The 14333-nt window shown below is 40.2% G+C and overlaps 1 protein-coding gene across 4 annotated transcripts in view; it reads left to right on the forward strand.

Annotated features, from left to right (window-relative positions):
• Positions 1-14333, forward strand: part of ASTN2 (astrotactin 2) — a 7150955-nt gene that overhangs the window by 1989320 nt on the left and 5147302 nt on the right. The gene's annotated exons all lie outside the window — the stretch shown is intronic.

Genomic DNA, 14333 nt, shown 5'->3' on the forward strand with positions numbered 1-14333 from the left:
ACATAGAAACACATCAGGGTGGATTGCAGCATCATAAAGTATAAACAAACTGATTAACAGACCTTAAAGACTTACATGCCTGCATCTCAACAGCTTACTACAAAATGGCAGTCAGGCTCGCATGTGTTCAGCATTTAAACACTTGTGCAAACCCTTGGATAGCTTCTTAAAGGTACATACACACACACATTGATCTACACTGCCTACTACCCATGTCCAAAGCACCGCATAGATCTTGCAGAAATTTGGATGATTGAGTTTCTAGGAAGAAAAAAACAGCCCAGATAGAAAGTTGAGTGAACAGGAGCAAAAGGAGGAGCAGATGGCTGATTTTAAAGCTGCAAATAAGGAGAGACAAATTGAAAAGATAGTCACAGGAAGCCAGGGTGCAAGATCCATGCAACAAACAATAGAGCAGCAGCAAACAGAAGTGGAAGACTGCACGGGAAACCACACAATCTAGAGGAAGAGACTGCAGCAATTAAAGCTGAGGTACTGGAACAGATTTTTTATAAAACTGGATCTAACATGCACACACATGTCATCACCCATCCGTTTCCACTGTCTTTTTATCAGTCAAGAATAAATAAATCAGGATAATGGGAATACAAAACAGAGGGGAGCAATAGTGATCTGGATCAATTTCTAATGCAGCTATTGTACAAAAGTCTTGTGATATAAAGAAATCAAAAAATACTATGAGAGATGATGCAGAAGTAGGATAGCAGAGTAAAGCAAAACTAGGCATAATTTGGCATGTTTGCATTCCTTTGTTTAAAAAATAGAAATATTAAGCCAAGCGGAATGACGTTAGTTGCCCCATTAGGAAAGAAACAGTATGTTAGAGAATGAAATGTACTAAATGAACTCCTAATGAATGGAACATTTGCATGGTTGAAATACCATGCAATTCTGCAAGTACAGCAGGAGGGTAAAAGGTTCAGTCTACACAGTGTGGAGGGTGCTCAAAAGTTTTAACGAAGTATTACAGACAGCTAAACAACTCTGGCAGAAAAAAACTTGAATTAACTTCAGATATGGACTTGGAGAGTAACCTTAGTTGGAAGAGAGATGAGACAGAAATACTGGAAGGATGTGCAATGTTAGATGCTGAAACCACTGCGAAGATTGACTAGACGAGGAAGCACAGATGTGTTGCATGCCAGTAAAAGGAATGACTAGGAAATAAATGACAAACATAATAAGGAGATTTGAAAAGCAAAGCAGTTGGATTGGAAATAAGTGAAATACATGTATAAAAATTACAAAAGGAGCCTCTCCTAAGGGAAATTTTTTGCCCAAAATGAAAGAACTAGAGGCAGTAAAATAGTCTAGGGAGAGCTCTAAGGAGATGGGAGGATGGTCTGGGTGACTCAAAAGTGAAGTGCAGGACAAATGAACTAAACAAGCTGAAGAAAAGCATTTATGGTGGCTGGCTGAGTCGGAGATGGAATGCTGGACTAGAGACAATGAAAGTGACCATGGAAAAGAAAAAGCAAACAAAAAGTGGAAGGAGTGGACTTTGAAAGACAGATAATTGTGTCATGGTTTGGAAGGATATATAAATGAAACAGATCCTTACCTTGTAAAACACATCAGCAGCTCCGTACAACCAGTGGAATAAATTGAATCAACTACCAAGTCATTGATGTTCAAGGAGACAATAGGGTCACGACTCCAAGATAAGCAATACATATTTGATAACTTACTGATGTAAAATAAACTGCAGCAAATGTGTGTACAAAGTCTATGTCTTAGAAAAAATAAGCAACAATTGCTGAAGTAACAACTGGGGACCATGAAGAGGAATATGTGGGTTGAGAAACATGGAAAAGTAAGTTAAGTAATCACAGCCAAACGTGAAACAAAGGAACTGTAATATAAAACTAGCAGAGTAAAGAACTTTTTTTTTTTACTGACATTTGTTTACCCTGGAAGTCAGGTTAGGTAAAAAAATACCCATTGTCAGTAGAAGCCTGGGGAGAAAAGCTCCAGAACATTTTAGCATCAAACAGCACTATAGATGTTATTTAAAAAAATGTACGTACAGTTTGAAAGGGGAATAGATAAGATGTAGTAAAAAGCATAAGGAGACCCTGATGCTATAGTAAAAATGATAAATATTACAATAAGTATATAAACATTTTATTTGACATTTGGCAATTGATAATGTCTGACTAGGTCAAGAACCCATTTAAAGTGGAGGCTCAGGGGGAAAAATGCTCCAACAAGAGAAAAAATAAAAATACAAGTGAAGTATTACAATAAAAATTGAGAATAATATTAAAGAAAGTAAAGCGAGAAAAAAATTGACAATAGCTAGTATGTACATGACATTTGATCAAGTGTTAGTCTGTACATGATACAAGGTAAATTGTTTACATCACTGACATAAGAGATCATGCGAACCAGAATTTGTGTCTGTGAGGTTCATGACATTGAGTGCTATTTTCTTTCAGAGTAGACAAGGGGTGAGTAGAATGAAGTATATTAGAAACTAGAGAGGTGGTATAAAGGGGATTTCACTTGGGATAAGGTGTTGGAAAAGTGGGAGACAGGTAAACATAAGAGTTAGTGTGGTGTAAGAGGTATAAAAGGGAAATGTAAGGGTGGATGAGTATATAGTATGGTATATAGGTTTAGAGAATAGAGTTTAAGGCAGGACAGCTTTCTGGTTTGTATATTATTTTATGTGTGATAGTTGTAGATAGCCTAAATGATGAGGAGTTTGAGTCACTTAAGTTCAGTAAGAGTTGTACAGTGGTGTGTGTGGTAAGGTGTGCCTGTGGCAAATTTAGTGCTTTTGTTACAGCAGGACTGAAACTTGCTTTTTTAGTGATATTTGAAGGTTGGTAAAAATTGGAGCGCTATACAATAGAGAGGGAAGTAAATAGGTATTGGTTAGTTTTGTCTAGTTGGCTGTGTCCATAAAGTTTTTGTGCCAGTAGAGCATCCCTAGTATAGAGTATTTTGTTTTAATAGCATTATGTATGTGTTGGTCGAATGTAAGTTTACTGTTTGTTGTGATTCCTATTAGCTTAACGTTGGTTACAGTTTCAATCTCTGAATTGTTCTGCAAGTATATTTTAAAGTTAGATGAAAATGTTTTAAGTGTGAAACGGAGGAGTTTTGTCTTATTGGGGTTGAGTAGTGATTGTGTCCTGTTGAGCCATAATTCAGTAGAGAAAAAGATGTTTTGGGTTATTTGTTGAAGGTGTGCTATGCTATTTGAGGAGGAGATGATGGTATAATCATCAACATGTTGAATTAATGAGCTTTGGGAGGTGGTGTGAAGATTATTAATGAATATGTTAGAAGAGGAGTCTAAGAATGGACCTTTGTGGTACTCCTGTTTTGTTAGGTACGTATTGTGAGAGAAGTTTGCCATTTTGCACATTGTTTTCTGTCTCATAGCTGGTAAACAGTTGTTGAGACGGTTGTGAAAGACCCAGAAAAGAAAGTTCCTGTAGAATTTTGGGGTGTGAGGCCATGGCAGAGGCCTTTGACAGATATAGTAGTATTACTGAGGTTATTTGTTCAAAGTCTCTAGCTTTGTTAAGGATATCCATAAAGTAGATGAGAGCAGTAATCTTACTATGTGCTGGCCTAAAGCTGTGTTGGGTGGGTGTAAAAAGATTGTTGTTGATAGGGTGGTTGAGTAGTTTATGTACACATTTTTCTAGTAGTTTGGATAGAGGCAATAGGATAGCAATGGGTCTGTAATTAGTTCATTAGATTGTCGTCCTTTGTGTAGAGGGGTTATGATAGATCTCTTTCAAAGGGTTGGGACATGAGACTCTGTGATGGATCAATTGATAAATCTACTGACACGATATGTAATTGCAAACACAGCAAGTTTCTGGTATTCTGAAGGCAGATAATCAGAGGAAGGAGGACATGGTTTTAGTTTGAGAAGAAGTTTAAAAATAAAGGTAGTACATACAGGTTGTGGAGAGAAAAGAGGGGCTTGAGTGCTAGCTGTGTAACTATTTTAGTGAAGTGAGGGAAGAAGTGGTGTTTTTGTTGGATGTTTGAAAGATAGGTGGGGTGAGATTGTTTGTGGAGTTAGAATTTGTGGTATTAGTAGAATCAGTAACTAATTTAGCTATGTATCATTGAAGTGGGTATTAAACATGTCTGCTATATGGGATGGTGTTTTATCTGTGGCTGGTAAGGAGTGATGAGATGGTTTCCCAAAATTTTCTTGGGTTGTTTTTGTGGTCTGTTAATTGCTGGGAAACTAATGTGTTTTATCAAATTTTGCTATTTTTTTTTTGCTTTATTACACAATTACCTATAACTTTGTGATTAGTATCATTTTTGTTCTTTTGTCATTCTTTACAAGCTCTGTCTCTAATTTGTTGTAAATTTTTTGTGGACTTGGTTAGCCAGGGTGCATGCCCCCCCCCCCCGGACGTTGGGATAAGTTGTTGCGGGTGTCTAGAAATAGTTTACTTAAGTGGCTGACAGCATCATCTAACGTAAAATTTTTAGTATGGACCAGTTTAAGGATTTTAATATGTTAGTGTTTAATAAAGTTTGATAAGTTTCTAGAGGTTCTTTAACTGTGGGTTTTGGGTGATTGGGAGGTGATTCTGTAAGTATATGTGGGCAAGCAGTCCCTTTAAAAAATTGGGAGTGTACTGGGATTAGAGTATTTATGGAGATCAGAGACCAAGATCCAATCCAGGATAGCTCCTGGGTTTCTGCTTTCTGGTATTCTGGTAGGTATGGTAATGAGTTATGTATTTCCATACAGGTTAATACTATTACTATTTGATGGAGGATCCATGATTAAATTCTGCCAGTTTATATTGACATCACTCATGATTACTGTTTCATTTGATATATTTTGTGACCTCCTGGAAAGGATGTCTTTGAGTATGGGAGTGTGTTGGCCAGAGGGTATGTACTCTACTGCAATACATAGAAGTTTGATATTGTTAATTTTTAGAGATCCTGATAGGAATAGTTTTGTACCTTGGATGTGTGGTTTTAACCAAATTTCTATAACTACTAATATGTCTGGGGAGTGCTATGATAACCATGCATGGAATTTAGTTTTTTTGTTACAAATACTTTGTATGTTTAGATTGAATAGCTGAAGATTTTTTGGGTGAGGGGCTTGAGGAAAGGTGGGAGCTTCAGTGCGTCTTGGATTGGGGTGGATGTCCTCACATGGGGATAACTTGAAGTATTAGAAGTACTAATCTGGTATGTCCAAGTGTCAGTTTCAAGGTTACTCTCCAGTCCAGCTGGTGAATCTGGGAATTTTGAGGCAATGTTACATTTGCCTTATGTACACAGACAACCCTCTCCTCCTTCCAACAAACTCTAATACATGTGAGAGATGCAGTTACACAGCCAAACTGGAGGCAGAGCTCTCTCAACCCAAGACTGGCACAGTCAGTCAGGAGGAAAAGGTAACCACCCACACCACAAATCCAGTCTCACACAGACCTATTGCATCTGCATACCCAACACATAAACACACAAAAACATACTTGGAGGCTCTAAATAAAAATCTGCCTAAACAGCAAAGACCTCCTAAGCAGATATCCAAGCAACAGCCACCCCTCAACAATACCCATGAATCACATATCTCACAAAATCAGTGTGCCTCACAGTCACAGCCCTTAAGGCCAAACAACACACCAAATACACTTGTTATAGGGGACTCTATTGTCCGGCACACTGACGTCCCGCTCAGCAGACTGAACAAGGAGAAGGTCACTGTAAGCTGCCTTTCGGGTGCCAGGATCCGCCACATAATGCAAGCACTCAGGTCACTCCAAAGCAAGTTCAAGTCTGACTCTGTCATTGTCCATGCTGGTGTGAATGACCTGAGATGTACCTCCCTGGACTACATGAAAAGAGACACAGAGGAGCTCTCTGACCATGTAGCCCAGGCTGGTATGACCCTGACCTTGAGTAGCATCTTGCCCTCACCAAGAATGATGCCACAGTATAAAGACAAAATGATCAGTTTCAACAATTGGCTAAAGTATTGGTGTCATTCAAAGGGGATCCAGTGTCTGTCAGCCTGGGATGACATGCTCGACAAGCCACGTTGCTTCTCTAGGGACAGCTTGAACCTGTCACCCTTAAGCTTTCGTATACTGGCCAAGGCTCTTGCCACCCCCATAGTGCCTTTTTTAGGCAAGGCTCAAAGGACAAACCCACCTCCATAGACAACACAAGGATAAAAAAACTAAAGGTAATGCTACTCAATGCCAGAAGTCTAAATCTCAAGATGCATGCACTCAAAGCTCTCCTCACTATGGAGAAAATCAATGTCTGTGTAGTAACAGAAACCTGGTTCAAGGCTCCTAAGAGCACCCCAGCACTACCAGGTTATAACTCATACCATGCGTTTCAGCCCCAAAACTCGGAAGAAGCACAAAAGGGGGGGGGTATCTATATTCATCAAAGATACCTACACCTCCAGGTTAGTGGCACTACACGAAGCATCGGAAACCATCCATGTGCAACTAACAGTGGGCAAAACTGCCTTTCAGTTTGTAGCCTGCTACTGAACATCCTCCCTATTACAGGAACCCCACTTGGCATTCCTGAGAACACTGGAGAATATGAATGTCTCTCCAAACATTGTTATTGGGTGACTTCAACTACCCAGGCATTGACTGGGAAAACTACTCAAGCCCAAACACCCTCGCCAAATTGTTCCTTGAATTTATAAACTCTAATGCAATGGAACAACTGGTCACCACTCCCACAAGAGGGAACAACATATTGGACCTGGTCATCACCAACATGGGGGTAAATCCATCATTGGTAAGATCAGACCATAAACAAATTTCCCTGGACATCCATATCCCATCCCCACCCCCAGCCAAGGAAATCACTGTAAAGAATTTCTCAAAAGCCAACTTTGCACTTCTCAAGACTGAGGTGGAATCCTTCAAAGCCCCTGGGCCAGAGGATAATACAGCCCAATCCGCAGAATCCTTTACAAATGCATTCTATGAGCACCTGCAGGAATGTATGGATTGTGCTATCCCAAATAAAACCAAGACTCACTCCTCCAAAAACAGGAGACTGGTCTGGTGGACCCTGGCCATAAATAAGCTATACAACAGAAGGAGGAAGCTACTACATGACAGAGCAAAATCCCAAAAAGGGAAGGCATCTCTGATCAGTATTAGCAAGAAACTTTGATCCCTCATAAAATCATCAAAGGCCAGCTTTGAAAGAAAATTTTCCCTAGACACTAAAGATAATCACAAGGCCTTCTTTAGTTGTGTCAGGAACATGGACAGAAACTCCCAGATATGCTCTGAATTGTTGCATAACAGTACAAAATATACCGAACCTACAGACATAGCCAACATCCTGGCAGACAGATTCAGCGCAAACTCCCCCCCCCCCACCCAAAATGAGCAAATGCCTATCCCAACTGAATGTAACCTCCCTGACATCACAGATGTACAGGTGAAAGCTGCCCTCTCCAAAGCAAAAAACACAGCATCTATGGGACCGGATGGTGTCCCAGGCTGCGTCTTACATGAGCTCCAACAAGAACTGACCCCTCACATTAAGTCACTGTTCAAACTTAGTCTTACTACAGGATATGTACCCAAAGAATGGTGTACAGCTACAGTGGTCCCATTCCACAAAGGTGGTGCCACAACAGACCCTGGAAACTGTTGCCCCATAAGCCTGACTAGTCTGGTCTGTAAAGCTATGGAGCGTATTATCATGGAACTCATAAACAAAGACATTGGGAGGCTCCAAACACTGGACCCTACCCAATTCGGCTTTAAGGACAGATCTTGCCTCTTAAACCTAGTTGATTTCTTTGAAAGTTACCAAAGCCATAGATGAGGGCAAGGTAGTCCACACAGCCTACCTGGACCTCGCAAAAGCCTTTGACACAATACCCCACTCGGGCATCATAAATAAGATTACCAGCTTAAATATCAACCCCTATATCACAAGATGGGTTGCAAACTGGCTCAGAGATAGAACCCACATGGTCAGAATCGCAGGTGCCATGTCCGAATCCAAACCAGTTACAAGTGGCGTCCCACAGGGCTCAGTTCTGGGACCTCTCTTGCTCGGTATATACTTCTCTGAGGTTCAGGCTAACACGGGGGATTATGGCTGACAAAGTTCGCAGATGACTGCAAACTGGGGGCCATAATCGAATCTACAGCTGACACAAGCATCCTCCAAAAGGTTCTCACAGAGATGGATGCTTGGTGCCAGAGCCACGGCCTCAAGCTAAATGCTAAAAAGTGCATAGTCATCCCCTTTGGGGAAAACAAGGTGCCCACAAATTACCACATAGGTGGTAATCCATTAAGTACGGAAGAAGTAATTAGAGATTTGGGGACCAACGTAGATAGTAATCTCTCCTTTGATAATCACATTGCCAAAGTGGTTAGAAAGACCTTCTATATAGCCCACCTTATCATGAAAGGGTTCGCATCTAGATCGAGAGGTCATTGTGCCCCTCTACTCGTCACTCATCAGGCCCATAATTGAATACAATGTCCCTTTTGGGGATGTACCTTACCCGACACCTGCAGCAACTGGAGAGAACCCCAAAAGTACCTCACCAAGAGGATCATGAACTACAAACAGATGTCCTATGCAGCTCGACTAAAGAAACTCCAGTTCTACTCAGTTGCTTACCGCCTACTCAGGGGCGATCTATGCCTGACGTACAAAGCCATGTCAAACCCAGAATTAATGGACATGCTCCACCTCAAGAAAATCCAAGTCCCTTAGAGCTACATGCTCCAGGGACCTAAACCTCAGCACAAAAATAAATAGGACATGCTGGAGGGACAGATTCATTTCACAGAGGCTCCCCTCACTCTGGAATAGAATCCCAATTCATGTTAGACATAGCCCTTCGCTGACCCTCTTCAAGCGAAATCTGGACGCGTGGATGGGAAATCGCAAATTCACCTCTGGGATCTCTTTTGTGTCCCTGCTAGACAGAGGCACAGTAAACTAATCTTAAAAGGGTATCTTCTGTGACCTACTTTACAGAGGCACAGTAGGCTAATCTAATAGGAAGGTGGAAGCCAAATACACTCTGGCTAGGCTTATAAATGCCTTAAGGCAGATAGCCTAGTATCTACCTATGAACCTAAGTATTGACTGAAGTAAGTGGGTTTTATACTGTCCTTGGCTTTTGAGTAAAGCAGTAAATTAGGTTTATTAGAGGATGGTACATTTTATGTTTGCAAATGTGAAAGATGTATAGCTCATTTAGGCTGGCTGATATATTACAAAAGCTATCTGCTTGTTTCTTAAAGGTAGTAGAAGTTGATTTTTCAGTTAAATTAATTTGTATGTATCTGAGTGAAGTGGAGTGTGTGAGAAATATAAGAGCTATAATCATGGATATGATGACTGTGAAAGGTATGTGGTGCACAGTGTTGTAGCATAAATGGTAAGGAGAAGGAGTAAGAAAAGAAGAGCGAGATAAAATAGAGATGGTGGGAGAGAGAAATCAAATGAGGAGTTATGTAGAAGGAAGTAAAATAGAGTCAAGGCTTTGTGTGGAGCAATGTAAGGTGTTTTGATAAAGTTTAATCTGCTATGGCAGCATGTTTTAAGGGGTGGAGAGCTGCTGGTAGATAAAGATAGAATGGGACTGGATAGGGAGCAATTAGGGGAGGAATAATTGCATCTATAAATGTAATTAGTGGGGGGTGGGAATGGGGTAGGGTATGGGAGTGGAGTGAGCCCAAGTGTAGTGAAGATGAATGGAACGAGCTACACTCAGTCAAAGCTGCTCACAAAAAACAATAATTGCAATGCAGCCTGAGCAATAGCTGTCTAAATTGAAAAACAAAGGAGAAGGGAAAGGTAACATAGTCAGAGGCAAGGAAGCTTGCAGCGGTTAAGTATGTAGGTGTGATTCATAGGGTAAAGGAAAATAGTTATTTAGAGATGTAGTTAGAGTGAAAGTCTTGGTAGCAGCAGTACTGAGACCAGCTAAATATGCTAGGGCTAAGAAATATGTTTCAGGTATGCAGGTGAAACAGAGAACGTATAGATAGGACTATAGAATTAATACAATGTGTTCCTGAGTAGTCACATTATAGGTAGGGCATGAAAACTTATCCAGAGATACATTGTAGCCTAGAAGATTAGTTTTAGACATGAGTGATACAAGAGAAAAGCTCGGGTAGGAGAGAGGCATCTGCCAGTTCTGGTGGTATGAGAGGATCCAACTCGGAGATCGCATTTAATACCGTGGAATGGTAAGATGAAACATACATTAAGTACCTGGCTGGTTTGGGAGATTAACTCCTGAAGCTCAGTAAAGTTCCTCTGTTGCAGTGGTACAGTTACCTAGAGCAGTTCTGCTGGGTCAGTATGTTTTGACTGCACAGCATTTGAAAAGCGATTGTACCTGCAGGTTTGTGTGAGTCATTAATAAGAAAAAGCAAAATAATTCCTTAATGGTGAACATATAACACCAGAACTGTGACTGTTGGGATAGGTAGATACAGAATGAGTAAAGAAAAGTATTTGAAGTGTAGTCTTTTATGCTACAAAAAAAAAAATTAAAATAGGATACAAGTCCCTCCTAAGAATGTGGAAGGGCAGGTGTTGAAAGATACAGACAAGATAGTATGATGAGTGGTTACTATGAATGTGAAGTAAGTATTGATGTAGATCATACAGGTAAGGTATATGGGTGTGGCCATGAGTTAGTGAGAAATTATTTGCGAGAGAACTTAAATATATGGAGGCCAAGTATAGTTCTGACTGAACTGCAAATAAATTTGTGTGTGTATTGGATTTTCACACAAATTAAGTTGATCCACCAAACCAGTGAGAAACAATGGGAGGGGAGAACAATGAAGGCTACTGATGTAATTAAAAAAAAAAAAAAAAAAAAGATTGTAACATTAGTAGCAGATTAGCATTCAATGTTTTAGTATGAGACATGCTGGAATGGAAAAAAAAGAAAGTCTTAAAGCACATGTCTGAGCATGCCTCTCAACCTATTAGAGCAAATAATCTGGGCAAAGGCACAAATGGGGGGGGGGGGGGACAAAGGACTAAAAATAGAGAAACGTTTTAAATATTGCTCTTACAAACTTAGAACATTGATAGAATGACAGCTTATGCATTAGCATGAATTTTCTGAAAGATAGGAAGTCTAAAACTCAAATGTGTGCCATTTTCTGATTTCAGACCTCAATAATTTGCCAGTCATTTTCCAGAAAACCACAATTTTATGAGTACCAGACCAAAAATATGAAGTAAAAATCTGTACCTTTGAGAGGAGCGAGTCCGAGGCATACCCGTGCATCTTAAAAAGCCAAAGGGCAGGGTCTATATTAAATCAGCGAACGCTGATTTATCGACCCCATGTAAGCGAAAGCTTACAATCCCGATCACTTAGAACAGCAATTTTTTTCCCCAGGGAAAAAAATCGCTGTTCCAAAAAAGAAAAAAAAAAACTTTAAAACATTACATAAAGTGGGGGGTTTCGTCCCTCATACCCCCAGATTTGGGAGTGCTGTGCCCCCTGTACCCCCCCCTATTTAAATATACCAACTCCGAGATTGCACTACAGTGACGAAAACAGCAAAGGCGGCCAAGAAATTTCTTTCCCAGGGAAAGAATTTGCTTATATGCCATTTTGTGATTTCAAGTTTGATCAAGACACATTCGAAAGAATGCGTCTTCGATCATATCATAGAGAACCAAAGGGCAGGAATCCAGAGACCATAGGGAGGAGGTGTCCCAAGTGTGTGGTGCCACCAAAGACCATAATGTTTAGTTCAGAGGTTAGACCCAGAAGAAGGGCAATGCTGGATGTTAGTGACTAGGAGAGTGGGGAGGGAGACAGTAGCAAGGAAAATACAATTATTTATGAAGAAAATTAAGAGTTGATCATATCCAGTCAGTAAAAGGGAAATGCTCAAAGTGTTAGAGGATGAGGAAATTGAAACAAAACTGAAAATCAGAGATTGGGAAAAGATAGAGGTGGCACAAAAGGATGACTGAGGAAACGGGTAGTAGGGAAAAACTACAGCTGAGAGAAACCATAATGAGAATGGAATTACAGTAAGAGTTTTATGGACCAAGATGTTCAATAAAGGCACTGGAGAAACTACTGACTGATAGTGAGGGGGGGGGGGCACAAGTGAAACAGCCAAGAAATACAAGAAGAAACAGTGCTATGACTTAGCCAGACTGAGTAATAGTCAACAAAGCAGGGGCTGGAAAGACAGAAGTAGCAATCGTATATCACAGAGAGCATCAGACAAGGAGTTAGTGATAAATGGGATAGGTAGATGGCTCATTTGCAGTAAATGGTGAAAGGTGATCACTAGAGGATAGTAAACTTAAATGCACCAAATAAGAATAAGGAAGGATTCCACACTAAGTTTTCTGTTAAGTGGATACAAAAAAGAACTGATTAAGTAAATAAAATGGAGGACTACAATATCTCTGAGAGCTGTAAAAATGTTCAAGGGAGGGAAAATAAAGATAAGACAACAACTAGTCCAAAGATTGAAAAACAGATGGTGGTAGGTCTCTTGGAGGCATAGGTATCCAACTGAGAGGAAATGCAACTTAACAAGACACCTTTTGGTACAGACAAGTAGGTTACACAGGTTCTTGTAGAAGGAAAACCAAATGGAAATAATGGAAGAGATCCACATACAGAAGGACAACCATATCAGATCAGGTAGCAGTGAAACTTGAAGGACATGTGTAGAAACTGAAAACATTAAGAAGGGACTGAAGCTGGACTAGAAATTTATGTAGGAGACACAGGATAAGGAAATACTGCAATGACTAATAAAGGTAGGGTTACCACCTGTCCCACTTTGCGAGGGACAGTCCCTCTTTTGGCAGTTGTGTCCTGCATAAAAATTGAAAAAGTGGCAAATGTCCTGAGATTTTAGGACAAAAATATTTCCTGTATTTTATGTAACTCTTGCATAACACAGTTATTTTGTATCTGAAACACCTAAATGTTATAAGAAACAGAATAAGCAACTAGAATGCTACAAGAATAAGCTGTTATTTAGGCAAAAAAGTGACTTTCTGTCCTTTGTACTGGCCGTGGGTATATTTTGCCCTGCAAAATCTGACATTTGTACCAAAAATGTCCCACTTTGGGCATTTGAAAAGGTGCCAACCCTAAATAAAGGAGTCCATACAAGACAGTGTGAGAGACGGAGACAAAATGGAAGAGCACTGGTGTGATGGGATCATGGTCACTGTCAGGGTAAAACTGACTATTACAGAGGGAAGGCAGTAAGGGTAATTACTGATCTGGAGAGAGAAACATGGTAGAAAAGGAAGATGGAGAAAATGAAAGTAGAAGGGCAGCACTACAAATCAGAGAGAAAATAAGAATAGAATTGGACAGTAACATTATGGAGGAAGAAATTCAGCAGCGGTATTGGTGGGACTGCTGGTGGATACTGGGATAGGGGCACAAGGAAAACAGCTAGCCACGAAATACAAGAAGCATTAGACAGAGAGGGGCAGAGAGGATAAAGTGTGGAGATGGAGACTGTTTAGAAGAAGTTGAGCTAATCACTGTACGATTTGGGAAATGCTACAGGGAGATTTGAAAAAACTAGAAAGGACAGAAGTCCTAGAATGTAACTCTGGAAAGGATGTAGAGAAAGAGAAACTGAAAAATGAATTACAACAAACTGAATGCAGAGCTGACAAAAAGAGATAAGGAACGCCATATAGACAGTGAAGGAGATGAAAGCTGTAAGACCAGATGGATTTCCTCTATAGTTCTACAGTTGAGAAGGGGAAGAAATGTGGAATGTCCGCGAGGAAGAATGCAAGAAAATACAGGACTCAGGCAAATTAGGAAAAAAGTATAATCAGGTTCAGAAAAGCCATGATACCAAAAGGCAAAGAGAAAGGGAGAAAGTGGGAAAACTACATGATCTAATATCTACATGATCTTTGAGTAATGTACTTATTAACAATTTGGCAAAAGTACTGGCAGGAAGAATGCAATGAAATATTGCTAAATTAATGCCAGCATGGCAAAATGATGTCATAAGGGGAAGGAAGGCATAAGGAAAATGGTGGGACCTGATCAGATGTGTGCACCGGGGTACCATAAGCAAGATGGAAAAGGTGGGCTTGTTTAATTATATTGAGATGGGAATTCCTATGGAAGTCTCTGCAGCAAAGGCAGGTAAGGGAAAATTCATACAATAGATACAGGTCATGTATTGTGACCCAGAAATTAAAATACTTAAAGTGGAAGGAGTGTCTGATGGAGCAAGGAAGGGAATAAGCCATAGTCCCTGCTATTGCCATGCCAATCCACTTATTATGGTGGAGAT

Source organism: Protopterus annectens, chromosome 16.part0 (assembly GCF_019279795.1).
Source record: "Protopterus annectens isolate FY-2018-M chromosome 16.part0, PAN1.0, whole genome shotgun sequence".
Taxonomy (NCBI): domain Eukaryota; kingdom Metazoa; phylum Chordata; order Ceratodontiformes; family Protopteridae; genus Protopterus; species Protopterus annectens.